The 19,421-nt window shown below is 43.0% G+C and overlaps 1 long non-coding RNA gene across 1 annotated transcript in view; it reads right to left on the reverse strand.

The window, feature by feature from the left end:
* Positions 1 to 430: 430 nt before the first annotated feature.
* The window catches only part of LOC142071400 (uncharacterized), a 28,816-nt gene continuing 9,825 nt past the window's right edge, over positions 431 to 19,421 (reverse strand). Inside the window, exon 4 of the long non-coding RNA XR_012667432.1 lies at positions 431 to 720. This is a non-coding gene — a long non-coding RNA (uncharacterized LOC142071400). The remainder of the gene's footprint in view (positions 721 to 19,421) is intronic.

Raw genomic sequence — 19,421 nt, forward strand, 5'->3', positions numbered from 1 at the left:
CGGAAGGTTCTGTTGATACTGGGGTTTTGGTGAGTTAATGGCAGCTGGCCTGCCTAGGAATGGGTGAATGTTGTACTTTTCTAATATATCTTTATAAATACAGTTTTTTAACTTAATCAAGAAAGTTTATTTCTACCATTGTGTCACATCATACGAAGTGTATTCAAAATAATACAACACATGATCGGGGACACTTAGGAATTAGTATGCAAAAAGACTATCCCTCAGTATCGTTATCTACAGCCATTCATACTGCAGTCACTTCCTTACAACAATCCATTCCATGATAACCCCCACATTTTGTAAGTAGTCATGTTATTCATAAGTACATTGCTTAGCACTAAAATTCCACACCCCTCCCCAAGCACCCCAGCCCTCCCCACATTCAATGAGCCTCCATAGCACGCCCCTCCCCCCCCACTAAGCATAGTCATAAAGGTGCTCTTTGCTCTTTTCTGTTGGGCCATGCAAGTCCATAATGTCAGGGATACTGTGTGCTCCCACTTCTTGTTGCCCAGGTGCATCCAGCTGTGGTCAGTGCACGATCTGGCTGAGGTACCGATTCAGTGGCCCCTCGCTGTCCTAGGGCCAGCCAGGGAGAAATGGCTCACCTCCAGCTTCAAAAAGATCATGAAGAACACAGCAAGCCACAGTAGTGTGGACAGCATTGACGACACTGGCACCAAACGGATTCGCAAACATCTCCAATGGGATTTCAATCTGCCAAAAACACATTCAACAACCATTTGTGCTGAGAGTGTAATTAAACCGTCTTTTGCCAGGGCCTCTAAAATCAGGGTACGGTGTCATAAGCTGTCATAAATATAAAGGGAAGGATAAACCCCTTTAAAATCCCTCCTGGCCAGAGGAAAAATCCTCTCACCTGTAAAGGGTTAAGAAGCTAAAGGTAACCTCGCTGGCACCTGACCAAAATGACTAATGAGGAGACAAGATACTTTCAAAAGCTGGGAGGAGGGAGAAAAACAAAGGGTCTGTGTCTGTCTGTCATGCTGCTTTTGCCGGGGATAGACCAGGAATGGAGTCTTAGAACTTTAGTAAGTAATCTAGCTAGGTATGCATTAGATTATGATTTCTTTAAATGGCTGAGAAAAGAACTGTGCTGAATAGAATGACTATTCCTGTCTGTGTGTCTTTTTTGTAACTTAAGGTTTTGCCTAGAGGGATTCTCTATGTTTTGAATCTAATTACCCTGTAAGGTATCTAACATCCTGATTTTACAGAGGTGATTTCCTTACTTCTATTAAAAGTCTTTTTGTAAGAAAACTGAATGCTTTTTCATTGTTCTCAGATCTAAGGGTTTGGGTCTGTGGTCACCTATGCAAATTGGTGAGGATTTTTACCAAATCTTTCCCAGGAAGTGGGGTGCAAGGGTTGGGAGGATTTTGGGGGGAAAGACGTGTCCAAACTACGTTTCCCAGTAAACCCAGTTAGAGTTTGGTGGTGGCAGTGGAGATCCAGGGACAAAGGATAAAATTAATTTGTACTTGGGGAAGTTTTAACCTAAGCTGGTGAAAGTAAGCTTAGGAGGTTTTCATGCAGGTCCCCACATCTGTGCCCTAGAGTTCAGAGTGGGGGAGGAACCTTGACATAAGCCAAGGCAAAAGGACTTAGGCAGGTTTCCTCAGAATAATGGTGGGGACAGTAACTCCATTTATGACCATGTCATTTGGTGGAAATAGTGTCCCAGACGGTCCATTAATATAGATTCCTGATCGGTGGAAAACCCTGGCATTGTGAACTTTTCCAGTGCAGCCCATGTTGACATTCAGAAAGAAATCACCTTCTGTGGTCCATGAGGACCTGCATAACAATGGAGTAGTACCCTTTGCGGTTTATGTACTCATGTGCTCCCTGAAAAAGGCAAACTATGGACACAAGTCCTATCAATAGCCTTAGGACAGTGGAAACCCCATTCTCTCAAAGCCAGAAATTGCCTCCGGAATCTTTTATGCCCGACACTTTGGGCTAAATCATATCCCTGATTGCCTCAGATACCTCCACCACCACTTTACCCACAATTGACTTTCTAACACCAAATTGGTTTGCAGCAGGCCAGTAGCAATCTGGGGTAGCCAGCTCGCAGACAGCTATAGCAGCCACTTCTTGACTGGCAGGGCTGGCCTCATGTGTTTGTCTTTATGCTGGAGGGTCAGGACAAAGGTTTGACTGGAGCTCACAAAGCTCCAGAAATGTAGCTTTCTTCATGCACAAGTTCTGGCCTCACTGCTGGTCATCTCAGGTCTGCGTGAAGATGTGGTCCCATCAGCCTGTGCTTTTGGCCCTGCTCCAGAAGCACCAGTCCACACAGAGAGCATCAGAGGCTGTACCAAGCGTACTGAGAAACAGCAGCCAGTTTGAGTCTGCCGTGCCTGGGTACTCCTCCTGCTCCATCCTAAGCTGTGTTAGCTGCCTTTGATGGGTCAGAAAATGCCACTGAAATGTTCACTAGCGTTTCATGGAATCTCTGCTCATTTCCTGACACAGGAGCGAAAACGCAAGCAAGAGAAGTTCTTTAAAGTGCCTCCTCTGTGGCTGGCACTGGAAGCTGGGGGCACACTGACCGAAATGACTGCTCAGCAGGCTGTTCAAACTTCCTATAATGTACACGATGGACAGTCAAGTTTTCCCACAGAACATCACGTCCAAAAGTCCAGAGCGGCCACGTTTCAGCTGAGCGCTAGGGAGTCTGGGATATAGTTGGTTTGATTCAGGTCTGCATGCTGAAGTGTGGCTATCATAGCCTCAGGCTCAAGCCTGGGTTAGACAATTCTTAACATGGGGCTAACAATTAGTGTGGACACTCAAGCCCTGGGTTCTCTAACCCAGAATCAGCTGACTTGAGTGCCACTATCCCTGAGCTTACATTGCCGTGTAGACATATCCAAACAGGGTCACCTGCTCTTACCTGTGATCTTGCATTGGCCATATTAGCCTCTGGCAGAGGCGTCCCTAGGATATAGCAAATCAGGGCAACTGCTCTGAGCCCTGCGCTTTGGGGGGCCCCATGGGCCGGTGCGATTGGTCCATGTTGTCTGTCCCAGAAGTGACGGGTCAGTCCTGGAAGTGATGGGTCCGTCACATCCACCCTGGGCCCCACATACCCCTAGGGATGGCCCTGGCTTCTGGCGTAGGTGCTCAGATGATTGCTGCTGTTAAGAGCCCACATAAGAACTATCCAGAGGCTACTGTATATGACAGCAGAGGCTAGCTGTCCTGTTGTTTCAGACAGATAGCAACTGAGAGCCAGGTACTCCTGGACTCAAATCCATGCCAGAGCTGAGATTAATGTGGTTTGGCTGTTCAACATGCAGTGACAAATTGCTGCAAATCTAGTTCATATCCTGGCACAGGGTTCCATGGGATGTCGTGGGAGCTGAGTGAATGCCATCAAACCTCCCACAAAAGGCTGGCTAATTTCAGGAAATGTTGAGATCCCTTTAGAATTTACTATGAATTCTTTATTGTCTTATTCAACAGAATACTTGTATGGCTTTTTGGCATGGAGCAGACACAGAAAGCTGTAACCCTACTGCACACAAGGCCAGCCTATTCAGAGACAAAAAGTCAGCCATGTGAGGCTAAATCAAGCTGTTTTATCCAGATTTTGTAAAAGTCTAACTGTGCTGGTTAGCAGTGCAATTATTTTACTGATATAGTTATAACCAGAAAACTCCTAGCATTGACCCAGACATACGATATAAATATGCCTTGCAAAGGTATAATTTGTTCCCCTTTCCATATGAGCATAACTATACCAGTTTAAGCACATTTATACCAGAATAACAGCATCTGCAGTAGTGGAGTGTTGTACCACTTTAACTATCCATCATCTTTACTACTATCAAGGCAAATCCTAAATGGATGTAGCCTCTTTGCAGATCAAGTGCTACCTGAATCAATCTCTAGCTGGGTCCATACAGCAGTCTGACTGGATATTCAGTTCATGTCCATCATTGGCGAGCTTATTGCCCCACCAAAGATTTTGGTGACCATGTGATTGCCGGCCATGTAGCAGCATTCATTGGTAAACACTTCATAATTTGTTGGTCTTCCATTTTGTATGTAGACAAGCTCTGAGTTTTACACAGCCATCTTTAACGGGTGAGGAAACCTCTCAGGGAGGCTTAAGGGGATTTAGCAGCAGTTTAGGGTTGAACAGACTCTCTAGATAGGAGGATGCATCTGTCAGGTTGATAACATTTTCCTTATGTTGTACCGTATTCACATTGCAAAGATATGAAGATAGTCTGGTTCTAAACTTTTTTGTATGCAATAGCATTTCATTTTAGTGCTATGCCCAATATGCTTTGAGAGCCCTGTTTCATTCCTAGTAAATACTAATTTGATCTTCTGTAGGAACCACTTATTGACTTTCCCATAGTAAGGTTGTAATTGTAAAGGACTATTTGAGTGAAAGAAAGCCAAACTCCAAGTTTTGTGCTACAGAAAAACACTGCAAGAGACAATTGCTGCTTGATGTGTGTGCCATATACACATATGGTCTCCAGCTGTATTGTGAGCCCACACGGATTTTCCTTCTCCAGATATAATCCAGTCTGATTCTTAAATATAATTTTTAAGAAGAAGTAGTCATGCTTCTAAACAAAATTAAACAATTGGTTTGAAATGGTCATTCACACTCACAGGAAAAGTACTACTCTCTTTCGATGGAATTTTCTGAAATATAAGTTCTAGATTGAAATTTTCATGTAGTTGTTTCTGAAAAGTATGTGCAACGCATAGACTCATTGGTCAGTATTTCACTGCAGCTGGACAGCAAATTTCAGTAAGTAATATGTCTCCTGTTTTGACTAGAGACCTGCAGGATCTCTGGATTTTCAAAAATTGTGACAGTGTAATCACTTATTTGTCTGGAATTTGGCCAAGATTTTCAAGATTTGCCTAAAATTAGGAGATACTAAGTCCAATTTTTGACACCTAAATAAGTTCCCCCAAAAGTTTCTGGATGCCCAGGACTTTTGAAAGTCAGGCTACTTATGACCATATTTAAGCACTTAAATAAGTGGCCTGACTTTCAAAAGTGCACTAAATATGGACTTAGGAGGCCCTGACTTTAGACATCCAATGTTATAAATTGTGTCCTTTAACTCCTTCTTTATTTAAGGATCTGTCACAGGTAAGGATACTATGCAGTGTAGTTGTCGCTGTGTCCCAGGATATGAGAGAGACAAGGTCGGTGAGGTAATATCTTGTATTGAACCAGCTTCTGTTGGTGAGTAAGACAAGGTTTTAAGCCACACAGAGCTCTTCTACCTGGAATGGTCCCTTAGCACAATATTCTAACTACTTATGCTAAGCAATCTGTTCCACTTTGCATTTGGCTATGATACTCAGAGTATGTTTCCCAGACCTAAAGAAGAGCTCTCTGAACTCAAAAGCTTGTCTCTCTCACCAACAGAAGTTGATCCAATAAAAGATAGTACCTTCCCCCATCTTAGCTCTCTAATGAATGATACTGGCAGTAGCTGTGTGTTAAGAACCAAATAATCCCCTATACTTTGTTTGCCAAAGAGTTTTTTGATCCTTACTTAGGCTATGGCCTTCCTAAAGTGAAACATCCCTGCTTCAAACTGACAGCAAGTACATTATTTTTGTCCCAAGCTTGCAGTGACTCAAAAGTGCTGTAGAAAAATGTTTAACTCAGAAAGTTCCACTGTTCATATTAACAGATGCATTTCACACCATTTGGTACTTTTTCTGTCAATAACACATAAACCCCACGGAGATAGGCCAAAGATTTTCTTAGCAACCAAGTCTCTTGCCTGATGTACATGATTAACTGCAACAGTCTGTTAAAGGCTGAAAATAAACCCACCTTCCCTATTTGGAATTTCATATAGCGAAAGAGGTTTCATCAATAGTGAATCTAGTACCGTTTAAGAAGAATTGTTTCCTTATTTCTGTGGAGGCTAAAGACTAACTAGATGTCATGCAAAAGTGGAACATGGCAGTATAAATAGTCCTTTGGGAACTGCCCAGTCACTCCAGGTAAAGTAAAAGGGTTCTCATCAATATTTCGTTTGCTGATATTGACGTGTGTCTCTCCTGTAATTTTAAGCAAGCTTACAATGTAAATTGATTAGTTCCTAGTTCGTGCACACTTATTATAAAGAAGTGCCATCATATTGTCTCAAACTGTATTTCTCCACTGTACAGTAAATTACTTCATAAGTGATGCCTTTGCTAAGAAGTTTTCAGTATCAAGATGGCAAATTCTTTGGAAAAAAATACATAATATCTGAGGACATTCCAATCAAGTTCTAGGAATTTAAGGCACATCACATTTTAGAAATTTTACTTAACAGAGCCCTTAAAACCTTTATGGGAGCCTCATTCTTTATGTTCTCAAATGGCGATAAAAATGTAGAAAATGTCACAATTTCTACCCCACTTTGTTTTTAATTCTGCCTACTAAATGGCCCACTTCCTGCATACCAGAGGCCCTAAAGATAGACAGAAAGCCCAGGACAGTACTAGACTGTGGAGATGCAATGTGACAAGAAATACTGTACTGAATTGCTATGAAAAACAATGAGATCACGAGCAACAGATGAGGGGACTGAAATCCATTCTTCAGCCCCAACATCATGGTGGCTCATAACGACATACTCCAACTTACACAGTTGCCTTACAGTAGTTTTAAAGTTTCAAGTGCTTTGAGATCTTTGGAAGTACATTTCTACAAAGTATTAACAGTATTTAAATATCATATTTCCCCAGCTATCTTGGGAGTAGTTTTTCCTCACTAAACACGTTTTGGAACCAAAAGATGGTAAAAATGAAGAATTATTAAATAGAAAAATAAGAGACAAAGGAACAGAAAAAACAGAATACTAAGCCTTATCTACTGGCTCCCAATGATCTTAAGTAGCTTTTCATTCAGGTCTTTATAGTTTATCTACATTGTCATGCTTTACTGATCTCACATATGAAGAATAATTTCTCCTGTAAATCTGTTTCCTGCATTTAACAATATATCTCCAAAATATAGTTCTCCTGATTTGTGTCTCCTTTAGGGAAGTACAGTACTTCATAACAATTCCTCTTAAAAGATTATCTGCAAATATATAGTCTAAATGCAAAGAGCTGTAACATAACATGTTGAATGACCCAAATGCCAGGTCAAAGATTTTAATTAAGTTAAAGATTTTTTTAAACCATATAATACAGTAAAAAAGTTCAGTTTTACTTTAACTCATTTTATAGTTAAATAGTAAGAATAAGATATAAACTCTGAGGAATGCAGACTATTTTAAATTACCGAACGCCCTATGGTTTGGAATTCATGCTCTACTGTGGTCATACAGTGTCTATGACATCATATTGGAGTGGAGAGTGGTTGGTTCAGATGAAGACTGCTGTCATGGGATCTAAAAGAATAAAAGTAAAATCTGTCACTAGGTACTGTTATGTGCTGACCGTTCATTTACAGTGAAGGGATCTATACAGGGAGGACAAAGAGCCACCAACACCCCAGGTAAGTACTCCACAACCTGGGTAGGGGAGGCTTTCTTGTTAGTTATACAATGGCTGGGTTCTAAGAGAATTTCATCCCTTTGAGGATCAAACTGCCATAAAGCAGGGAATGATTAATTTTTCAATCTAATAAAGCTTCTTGTTAAGCCCTTGTAAACCTAAGAGCACCCCAATGCCAGATGGCAAGGGCCTCCCTGGTACGTAACTGTACAGCTCAGCTGGCCTGACCAACTCAATACACGTCACACACTGTGGTCATGATAATTATTTAAAAGGTGTCTTGTAATATCTCACTGGAAAACTATCGTCACACTGGTCACTAATATCAGTGTGAAGTATATGTAACAACGCTGTATGGGAAGTTGTGGATCCTCTCTGACATCATGTTTTAGAGTCTAGTAGGATGAATCATCTACAAACAACCTGGAGCATGCTGACAGCTCAGTGAGAGTAAGAAATTACATTAGGCCAAGCTATATCTTGCTACAATTAAGTTTTAGACAATAGAAAGTGGGTTATTTTTGTTTGGTTTGTAACCCTTTGATATCTCTTTCCCTCTTGCTTGAAATCACTTATAGCTATGAGCTTTGTTAATAAACTTACTCTTAGTTTTACTACAAACCTTCTCAGTGTTGTGTGTGGAATGTCTAACCCCAACTGAGCTAGCAAGCGGTTGTGCATACTGACTCTTTGAAGACAGTGAACTTGGTGTTACTGTCACACCCCTGTGGCCCACCCTCCCTCAGGGAGTCTCTGGGGAAGGCAGATCAGCATTGTATATGGCTAACACTGTTGCAAGCATCGCAAAGCATTTTGGAGAGGGTCAAAGGTGTGTGAGTGGAGAGTGGAAGTTTCCTTTGCAGAATATGAGAGGCCGGGGGGCGGGAGGGAGAGAAAGAAGAAGATCAGAGAATGGGTTAACTCAACACTTCAGCTAGCTTGTGTGAAGATAGATGCTGGCCCCGGCCCAAGGTCATAGGCTCAACAAGAAGTCAGCAGCTGCCCAGCCATGGGAAGAGGAGAACTAAGTTGAGCAGAGCTGCAGAGATAGCAGCGAGAACAGTGAGAGCAAATGAGACAGTGACAGCGAAGGCCAATAGCAGGGAAAACAAAGTCTCCAGAACCGGGACGTTTTGGAAAACTGGGGAGGCCACAGCAAGCCAGTTTGGACTGGCACAAAGAGTACCAGAACCAGAGGTCTCTGAGTGGAATTACCCCCCGGTCTCCCAAGGAGCCCAGGACTTAAAACCCTCCTGAGAGCTGGAGCAACTCGGAGATCAACAGTGGATCCTTGGACGACCTGGGCCCAGGACACCACTCCCGTCCATCCTTCTCCCCCCCTTCTTCTGACACTACACCCAGGCCTGGCCAGTCTTGGGTACTGCGTGTGAGAGTATGAAAGTGGGTTAGGGCTTAGGGCGTTAGCGCTTTCTTTCTTCCCCGAGTGATGTGGGAGCATTCCCAGCACTCTGCTGTTGTTATTTGTTAATAAAGCTTTAAAATTTGGACACCTGGTGTTTCGTCATCTCCCCCCCAACAATCCTGCAGCATCAGCCTGATCACCTGATACAGCGGCCGATTGGTAACAGAAATCTGTCACATTACCTCTGTGAGTGTCCAGTAAGAGGGGCTGGTCAATGCAGGGGAGATGGTTTTGGTGAGACTCGGGACTGGAAAGGTTGTTGGGGTCACCCTGGAAGCAGTAACTGGGCTGAAGGAAGCCCAGGTGAGACCATTATGCTGTTCGCATGCTGCTGGTGTCAGGGCTCTGAGACAAAGCTGCACAGCACAGAGGCATCCAGGGCTACAGGCAGGCACCGACAGAACCCCTTACAGGTCTGGGTGAACCACAAAGCATCACAGCCCCCCCATCTGCTGCTCACATTCTGGGGTCAGACAAGGGCCTGTCTGGCCCCTCTTGTAAATCAGAGCAGCTCCAGGGCTGCTCTAACTTCTGCTTCACTTCCTATGGCCCCACATATCAGAGAATAATCATAGTGTAGTTCACTTTAGCTATGCCCATGATTCTCCTCCCATGCTAGTGGTTGGGAGCAGAGCCCTGTCACAGCTCTACATTGGTGTGTGAGGCCCATTGCACAGGGACAATTCCCATGATGCCATTTTCACCTCTGTGCTGTCAGAGTGGCATAAAATGGCCTCAGCATAACTGAAAATGAGACCCAACATCTTGTCTGTTAAAGCCTTATGTGAGCTGCTCTCCTTGATGCATGAATGCCAAGTTGTAATATATACTGCAAGAAATGGTGTCATGGAGGAGGAATCTGTTCTGAATGCTCCTTCTCAACAAGTATTGAAGAACATCGTGCTTGTGGATACGATATAGAGTGAGGAAAACTACTTCTGGAGTGGTGCTGGGGAAAGGTTAGCATTGTTGTATGGGTAAAGAAAGAATATTTTTGTGCAATAAACATGGGTGTCTGGAGTGTGAAAAGATGAGCGTCCACCCAAACCTGTTTTCAATTAAAACATCCCTGAGCCAATTGCTGTAATGGCTAGGGAAAGCAGTCTCTTCTGTTATGCAACGCACATGGTGGATCAGTTTCTAATTAATTTCAATTAGAAGGTGACAATGAAGTTCCTTGGCTTATTACCCTGTCATTTGCACTGCATTTTCCAACTGCATTCAGACATTATATATTCTCACAGAAGGTAACTACTCATACGGGAATTTGCCCATGCAAGATGCACAATATATTTTGACCGACATCGGATTCAGCACACCAGCAGCCTAACCATTGTCAATTTTTCTGTAGGCATCATTGCATAGGAGAGTGTACTGGTCCTGGACCATGGCTAGGAAGAGGTTATGCTGCTGGCAGCCCAGGTGCCACCTCATGCCAAAGGTCCTGGCCTCACTGAGCTCGGGCAAATACATAGCTGGAAACTAGTCTGGCTCACCTGTGCGTTAGTACAGTTAAAATAGACATTAGAGTTATAAGAATGTGTTTGTAGGATGCTGCATGTATTAATCCTACTTATAATATCCGTACCCCATGTTACAAGGTAGTGTTTAAATGTTTGCTAAGGCTGTAAATCCCCCATAGTCAGGAGAGAAGCATTACCTGGTATGAAATACTAGTTCACCACCAGAGGTGTTATCTCCTCCCAAACAAAAGAAGTCTACAGCCATCAGACAAGCCATTGTGGACAAAAGACTTTGTTGATTGCTTCCCCCACATCCCTGAAGAGGGAAGTGCCCAAACCTTCATCTCATCACAGCTTGAACGCTGGGGGAAGGGAATAAAAATGCCGGTTAAGGAGAATTTATTATTCCTATGCTGCTTGAAGCATAAGCAAGGAGTCTTCAACTGTTTTGCCTGGGTTAGCCCTAAAGGATATACAGAGCCTGCTTACTATAGATGTTTCTATTACCTTTTGAAACCTAACTCATTTGTGTGTGTATATTTACCTGCTTTAGCTTTGGAAATAACTCATTTATTTTTCCTATTTAATAAACCTTTAGTTGGTTACTGGATTGGCTAGAAGTGTTGTCTCTGGTTTGAGAACTGAATACAGTTGACATGGGGTAAGTTACTGGTCCTTTGGGACTGGGAGTAACCTGAATATGGTTGTGATCTTTGGTGCAAAGTGACTATCACTAAGTCCATCTTGCCTGGGTGGCAAAATAGACTGGAGTGCCAAAGTGACTGTCTGTGACTCCATGATAAGACTGGTATAGGGATTTAGGAGTTCACACTTGTTATTGGGTTGGTGAAATCTAATTCTAGAACATACAACCAGTTTGGGGCTTTTGCCCTCCTTCTTGACAGACTGCCCTGAGGCTGGCATTCACAGTCAGAAGCCACTCCAAACCGCATAACAGAGGTCATTAGAGACTTTGATAAAAGCAGCTTCAGTGGAGTGTATGGATTTGAAGCTAGATTGGACAGGATATAGGATAGAATTGGAGGAGAGAAACTCCAGAAAGAGATGGTAAACAATGCAATCAATGATATTAGCGATAAGAGGAGGATTGGGGAGTAGTTGGGGAGGTTATGGTATCAAGGGTGGCTTTTTTTTTTTAAAAAAAATGATGGGAGAGACTAAAGCAGGCTTGTATTGAGGGGTTAGAGTAAGGGAGCACATAAGAGTAGGTATGAGAGAGATCAGAAGATGGATTGGAATGGGGTCACTGAGGCAAGTGGAGAGGTTAGAGGAGGAGAATAGCAGGAAAAAAAAACAAACTTGTGTCCGTGATTGGGAGAAGGAGCAGAGAACTATAGGAGGAGAAGAGGGAAGAGAAGGTGAGATGAGGGGAGGGGGAAAGTCATGTCATATTTTGTCAGTTTTCTCTAGGAAAATATCTGCAAGATCCTGCGCAGAGACAGAAGTAGATGCAGGAAAAGAGTCTGAGGAGATCTGTGGCTGCTAAGACAGCCCATTTGATACGTGTGTTTGTTCTGACAACACAACAACTCTGGCTTTCATCAATGTATCTGGACTGCTATTGCATTCTTTTCACAGCATACAGACTCCACAAACAGAACACAACCCTGACAGCCGTTGCCCTTAGGGCACAGTATAAATGCCATAAGAGGAGGAAACACATGAAAACAATGGCAACAAAATCAGCTTGTGTCAGTTCAAAGGCAGTGCTCTTAGATCACAGAGAAATAGTGTTCTGTGTCAATGAAATGAAAAAATGCCAAAGTTACATTACTACGCTGTAGGCATCCCTGAGCCAAAAGAGAGTCCCTAGTTCTAATCATTCTCATAAGTCACATATGCATATGAAGAAAAGTCCGTCCTAATCCCTTTTCTGGTACACCCAACGGCTTCTAGGAGTCTCTAATAGTCACCTACTACTTGGTAAGTGAGTTATTGGGATGTTACCTCACAGACTTCTTAGATCCAAATTTTTAATTAAAATTCTTAATAAAGGAAAGAAGAAAAGGGACCAAGTTGGGAATGTATAAATGGCACAACATTCATTATTAGTATAAATAAGAAATTACTTAGGTTCATGAGTCAATATCCTCATAGAAATACTCTTAAATGTAGGAACTCTGGATTTGTTGGGGGTATTGACATGGAGAGATGAACAAAAATGTAACCTTGAGCTGTAGTAGTGCTTAATAGAGAGCAGGAGCTCAGCAGTAACAACAAAGACTTGGGCAACAGCTTCTCAGACAGAGCTGTGATTCCCAGTCAGGTAGCCGGGGTATACAAAGCTAGCTTAGTAGGTAATAAAAATATCTTTGACATTTTTACCCTAAGTCCCTTTGTTGCCTCAAGGGAAAGAAAGGTGCACCCTGACAAATATCTAGGCCTGAGGACAGCTAGGATGTGGGAAACTCACCTACCAGACCCACATCAAAAGCAGCTTCAACAGGATGTGAGGGAGTGCTAAGGAGGAAGAGCACAGAACCTTCTAGATCTCTTCTGTTTGTTTTTAATCAGTTGATAGGGAAACAGAGCAGCCACTTTATGACATCATCACAAAGGGGATCCTGTGGCTAAGACCACTTGTGCATTTTAGGGCATTAAAGGAAAAATTCTGTTAGTCCTAGCAAGAGGTTAATATACCCTCGCTATGTTTAAAGAACTAAAATCAGGGACAGTGAACAGTAGATTATCTCCAAAAATGATGCCAGGAAACATGGTAGAAAGAGGGCTTTTTTAAATGTAGTTAATTTAGGGTTAATGGAAGAGATTTAAGACTAGTATACATAGGCTGGAATTTTAGAGATAATGTTAATAAAGTAGGATTTGAAAGCAGAGAAGGGATTCCATGAGAAGCTCAGCTGATTGTAAACAGAGGAAAGAGGTCCTCACATATAGCAAAGGTATGAAGCTACATACCCTTCTTACCATATATAGCAGCAGAAAGATTCCAGACAAGTAGCTGTAACCTTCATCTGGGTGGGGCGTTTGACAACCTTATTCAAAGGCAGCCTTCATTAGTGCCTTGACAGCACATATATATGCCACAGAAGGCTCACCTCAACTCTCAAACCCAGCTGGAGGCACCTGTTCTTCAGAGAGGTTAAGTGCTGATTATTGCATGCACATGTCTGAGTACTGTTCTGTGGAAGGGCATGGATAATGGATTCAGAGAGCACTGACCTGTCTCACTCTTGGCCATGCTTAGCAACTGGCCCAACTCCAGGGGCTAGAATCCGAGCCAGATTGGGCCAGTATTTCACACAAATGTAGGGCCACATCATCTGTGAGCATATAGCTTTGTGTTTGAGTGTTAACCTACCTCATTAACCTCACAACCTCAAAGCTAGGTTGCTGGCTGAAAAGGAAGATGCTTAAAACACTCTCCCTCGTGCAGACAGTGTTAGAGTAGCATCAGGCCAAGAACACTAAAGTTACAATAGCTCTAGGGTATCAGGTTGTTGTACTTATACACTAAGGGCCTTAGCAGAACCTCACTTTGGGTCACTGAGAAAAGCAAAGGGAGCCCAAATAAACCATATGGATCTTGCGAAAATAAATAAGGCCTCAATAGAGTGAACAAACTCTCCCACTCTGTCATGAGTGAGAAGCCTGCTGAGAACTGGTTCGGGAGGCGAGCTCATCTGCAAGTCAGAACCAATGAAAAGGAAGAGATCCTCTGTATGGGGAAGGATCAGCTCAAGGGGGAGGCCACAAAGATCATAATGAAGTGGCCAAATGAAAATAAGATAGTGATCTCATTGTTGAAAGGACACTTTGGGAAGTGGATAAACCAGGTGCATGTGAATAGTTCAGTCCCGGCTAGAGATGCCTCTAAGGGTATGCCTACACTGCAATTAGACACCCGGGGCTGGCCCATGCCAGCTGACTCAGGCTTGCCAGGCATGGGCAAAGGACTGTTTAATTGTGGTACAGACATACAGGTTTTGGCTGCAGCCCAAACACTGGGACCCTCCCGCCTTACAGGTTCTTAGAGCCTGGGCTCCAGCCTGAGCCCAAACATCTACACCACAATTAAACAGTGCAGTGAATCTCAGCCCGAGGAGCCTCAGTCAGTTGACATGGGCCGGCCATGAGTGTCTAACTGCAGTATAGATGTACCCTAAGCCCAGATCCTCAAAAGTATTTAGGCTTCTACCTCCCATTGAAGGCAATGAATCAAGGGAAAGTAGGCACCTAAATACCACTGAGGATCCCGTGAGGATAGGAGTTTGCTAGTCTCATCCCAATCCAAACTGGAGGGATGGGAGGAAACAGATTTACAGCAATAAAGATTGTCTTTTATCACTTTGCTTTCGTGAGCTCAGAGGACCTGTCTGAGGAAGAGTGGGAAGAGAAGAAAAAGGTTTAGTGGCCATGTCACTCCTATGCCCAGTCTGAGTGATTAAAAAACATGACAGTAATACAGACTCAGACAATGTGCCTCTGTCTACTGAGGGGCATGAATAAAAGGAGGCTTCTGATAGGCCAAAGTAAGGATGTGGGATGGAATCAGAGAGATAGGCTTCATTAGAGCAGAGCTCAAAGCATGCTAACCTACACTGCCCAGCTCAGGCATGTGCTTCCAACTAGGCAGGCAGAGGAGTAAGTGAGGAAAAGCCTGACCCCACCCTGAGGAAACACCCAAATTTAGGTGTGGGAGAATGTTTCCTGTTGATCTTCACATAATGAACTGTACCATATCCCTAGGGAGAGGGAAGGTTCATTGTATAATAGGTGGCAGGAATAGGTTACAGCTCCTGAATGGGCCACTACTGGAACCATTGCCTTAAAATATCATCAGAGGCATTATACACACTTCAAAATTCCATGGCTGTCACATCATACCAGAATCTTCTGATCCTCAGCTGCACAGCTCCCTCAACAAGTTACTTGGGATCTAATATAGACCTATAGATCCAGACTTTGAGAGATTTCAAACAGATTCCCTGAGAATAGATATGAACTAGTTGACCACATGGTAAGTTATGACACAGGACTATGAAAGTAACCAACAGAAATTATGGTGAAAGCTTCAAATGGCTGCGATAGATACCTACATTTTCAAATGATTGTCCAAACCTCGTCTTTTTTTTTTTTTAAAGGAAAAGTTAGAACTCTCCTGAAAACAGGCTTCCATACAATTTCTGGACAGCCAGCAATAGCATGGGAACAATGTTTGAGCACTTCCTCAACAACAAATAACATGAGTTAATTTATAACTAAAACTTTTCAAAGCATGAAGGTTCAGGTTGGTTCTTGTTTTGTCTGAACTCTCTCTGAGCCCTACCCTTAAGGTTAAGAAAAAGGGAGGAATTATAGAGGAAGAGTTTATGTGGAAATGCCATATCAGATGCTGTTGAACCCTCACCCTCACCCTCTCTCAGTTCCTGGAGGATCCTCTCTCCATCCAGCAACAAGGATGTGGTCTGACTCTTTTAGACCTTTCTGCACAGATTAACGTGCCCAGTGGTCCTTAAACAAAAGGAACAAAACATACCCAGGATTCAGTGCAGAAATGTGTGCTCACATTTTTTGTACACTCTCAGGATCACACAGAATCAGAGAAGGTTAGGGTTGGAAGAGATCTCAGGAGGTCATCTAGTACAACCCCCTACTCAAAGCAGGACCAACCCCAACTAAATCATCCCAGCCAGGGCTTTGTCAAGCTGAACCTTAAAAACCCCTAAGGATGGAGATTCCACCACTTCCTTAGGTAACCCCCCTCCTAGTAAAATAGTGTTTCCTAATATTCAACCTAGACCTCCCCCACTGCAACTTGAGACAATTGCTCCTTGTTCTGCTATTTGCCACCATTGATAACAGCCTAGCTCCATCCTCTTTGGAACCTCCCTTTAGGTAGTTGAAGGTTGCTATCAAATCCCCCCTTCACTCTTCTCTTCTGCAGACTAAATAACCCCCGCTCCCTCAGCCTCTCCTCGTAAGTCATGTGCCCCAGCCCCCTAATCATTTTTGTTGCCCTTCACTGGACTCTCTCCAATTTGTTCACATCCTTTCTGTAGTGGGAGGGCTAAAAACTGGACGCAATACTCCAGATGTGGCCTTGCTAGTGCTGAATAGAGGGGAATAATCACTTCCCTCGATCTGCCGGCAATGCTCCAACTAATGCAGTCCAATATGCCATTAGCTTCCTTGGCAACAAGGGCACACTGTTGACTCATATCTAGCTTCTCGTCCACTGTAATCTCCAGGTCCTTTTCTGCAGAACTACCGCTCAGCCAGTCAGTTCCCAGCCTGTAGCAGTGCATGGGATTCTTCTGTCCTAAGTGAAGGACTCTGCACTTGTCCTTGAACCTCATCATTCTTTTGGCCCAATCCGCCAATTTGTATAGGTCACTCTGGACCCTATCCCTACCCTCCAGCGTATCTACCTCTCCCCGCAGCTTAGTGTCATCCGCAAACTTGCTGATGGTGCAATCCATCCCATCAGCCAGATCATTAATGAAGATGTTGAACAAAACCAGCCCCTGGGGCACTCCATTTGATAGTCTGCCAACTAGACATCGAGCCGTTGATCACTACCTGTTGAGCCCAACGATCTAGCCAGCTTTCTATCCACCTTACAGTCCATTCATCCAATCCATGCTTCTTTAGCTTGCTGGCAAGAATACTGTGGGAGATCATATCAAAAGCTTTGCTAAAGCTTTTGATACACATAATTCATCAGGCTGTTCTGTCCTCAGTGTATTGCAGGCTCTCTGCTGTAGTTTGGCAGCCACATGCCTTTACTGGCACAAAACATCTTTTGATTTGTAGCTTGAGTTATGGATGACTTTCTATTCAGTGAGGACCCTGAAGGAATACTGGCTGGTTAGAAAGCTGCATCAACAGCCATTTCTTTTCAAATGACTGGAGGTGGAATACCTCTCATTAGGGTACGTTTAACAGCCCCTCTTTTGGACACACTTGATATGTCTGAGCACAGCTTTGGTATAGCCATCTGAAACAGACTCTGCTCATAGTTGGGAATTGGGGATCACTGGTAACTGAGGCAGAGTCAGAATTTGGTTTTCTGAAGTGCCTTTTGTCAGTGAATTAGCTACCAAGAGAACATTTTGGCAGGCAGCAGCCCATGTGTGCTCAGTAATGGTTCTCAGGAAGAAATTAAAATTGGTTGCACATAAGCAGGAGTGGTGGACAGGAAATTGGGACTATCCCTTGATTTGTCCAGAGGACCATGGCATCTTCCCCTTAGTTAACAAACATTGGGTGGGCAGAAATGAACTGTGCTTTAATATCTCAATTAGTAGCTGTGGCTAAATGCCCTTGGCAAAGGAACTACACTCCAACTGGAAGAGAAATCCCAAGGATTAAAAATAAATGCTCTCACCCACTGCCAAGTACAGGAGCATAATCCAGTGGTGGGGGTAGGAGTAATAATACTTCTATCTTCCTTGACTGCAACAATGAGTTTGTTTATACCCTGAACCCACAACCAATTCACACCTCTCTCAGATAATTAACACTTCTTACTTATTTGGCCAGGACCCAGTCACATCCACCTCCCAAGCTTGATAGTCAAACTTGGACTAAGAGAGGTAAGGGGAATTTGTCCCATCTGCAAATCAGTTCATTTTTTTTTTCATATTACATAGACCTGAAGGATTTGTAAAGTAATTAATAGGAAAAACTTTGGATTAGAAATGTCAGGAGAAGTTAGTTTGTGAATGTGAGGAATTCTAGGAGAGTTCCTATATATGCACACATTTTTACTCAGAGGTCCTGTTAGTTAGCAGCTATAAGTTTGATAAATTTCATTTTGAAATATTTTCGAATTGTCATAAAAATTTAAGGACAATCACAATCAATTTGATAGCTACTTAGAGCTGTGACCACATTTTCATGTATGTTTTGAGCACACTGGCAGTCATCAATAGTAAATAATTGAGATGGCACAAACCAGAACACTGTGGCCTAGCACACTGAACTTTGAAGATCTCAGATCCAGATCTGTATTTGAACTCAGTAGCTCAGCCCAATTGCCAGTAACAATTCTAACAAATCATTTTACTTTGCGTGACTTAGCAGCTACAGAGGCTTGAACCAGGCCACATACAACCTGGGAGGGTACAAGTACTGAAATAATAGGGGATGTTACAGGTTAGGGTTGAAGTGTATTTGAGAGTTATATGTGGGCCTAGAAATAGATTAGAGGGAAGTGCATTGAAAGAGCTGTGTAAGGCCAGGGGACTGGAATATCATGAGGTTTTGCATGTAATGGGTGAGGTGCATTACTTGGCTGCGTGAGGGCTCAAATCTAAAGTAGCGGGGTGATTCAGATTAGGACTGAGGTTCATCGGAAGATTTCCAAAGTGATGAAGAGAGAGAAGGAGAAGAAGAATCTGAAAAGAGAAAAGGATGGGATACTGGAAATACACCAAGTAAATGGTGACTCTTTTAAAGGTATGGACAAATTCAACTGGAGTTTATCTCCTAACATAAATATTTACATATACCAGAAGCAAAATGTGGCAACATAAATGTGTTGGAAAGAACTTCAGTCCTCAGAAAAGTGTACAGAATACTACCCAGTATCCCTCCTCAGCACAGGCTTAACCACATCAGCTAAACTCTACCACAGCAACTGGAGAGACTGGCAGTAGAGAGAACTAACTTATTTCTATGTTTGATAGTGGGAAGGTTGGTGCTTTGGTGAATCAGGAGGGGGAGGATTTTCCCCGAGTACAGTGCAAGGAGGAAAAAGGCAACAGACACAGGTGTGGGTGAACAAGATACACTGGCCATCACAGGTGGAGTAGCAGGCTGAGACAAGAGAAGATCACTTTTATTAATAATGATATTATACATAAGCCCCAGTATAAGCAGTCAGGGCTCTGCACTAACTGTTAATATTTAATAATTGTAATAAACAATGACAATAAAAACACCTAAAAAAATATTAGAACAAGCAGAAACCAAGTTGGATTAATCAGGGGCCGGCGTGGCATTGATAATAGTAGGTGCTCACTCAATCTACT

This window comes from Caretta caretta, chromosome 3 (assembly GCF_965140235.1).
Source record: "Caretta caretta isolate rCarCar2 chromosome 3, rCarCar1.hap1, whole genome shotgun sequence".
NCBI classification, from domain to species: Eukaryota; Metazoa; Chordata; order Testudines; family Cheloniidae; genus Caretta; species Caretta caretta.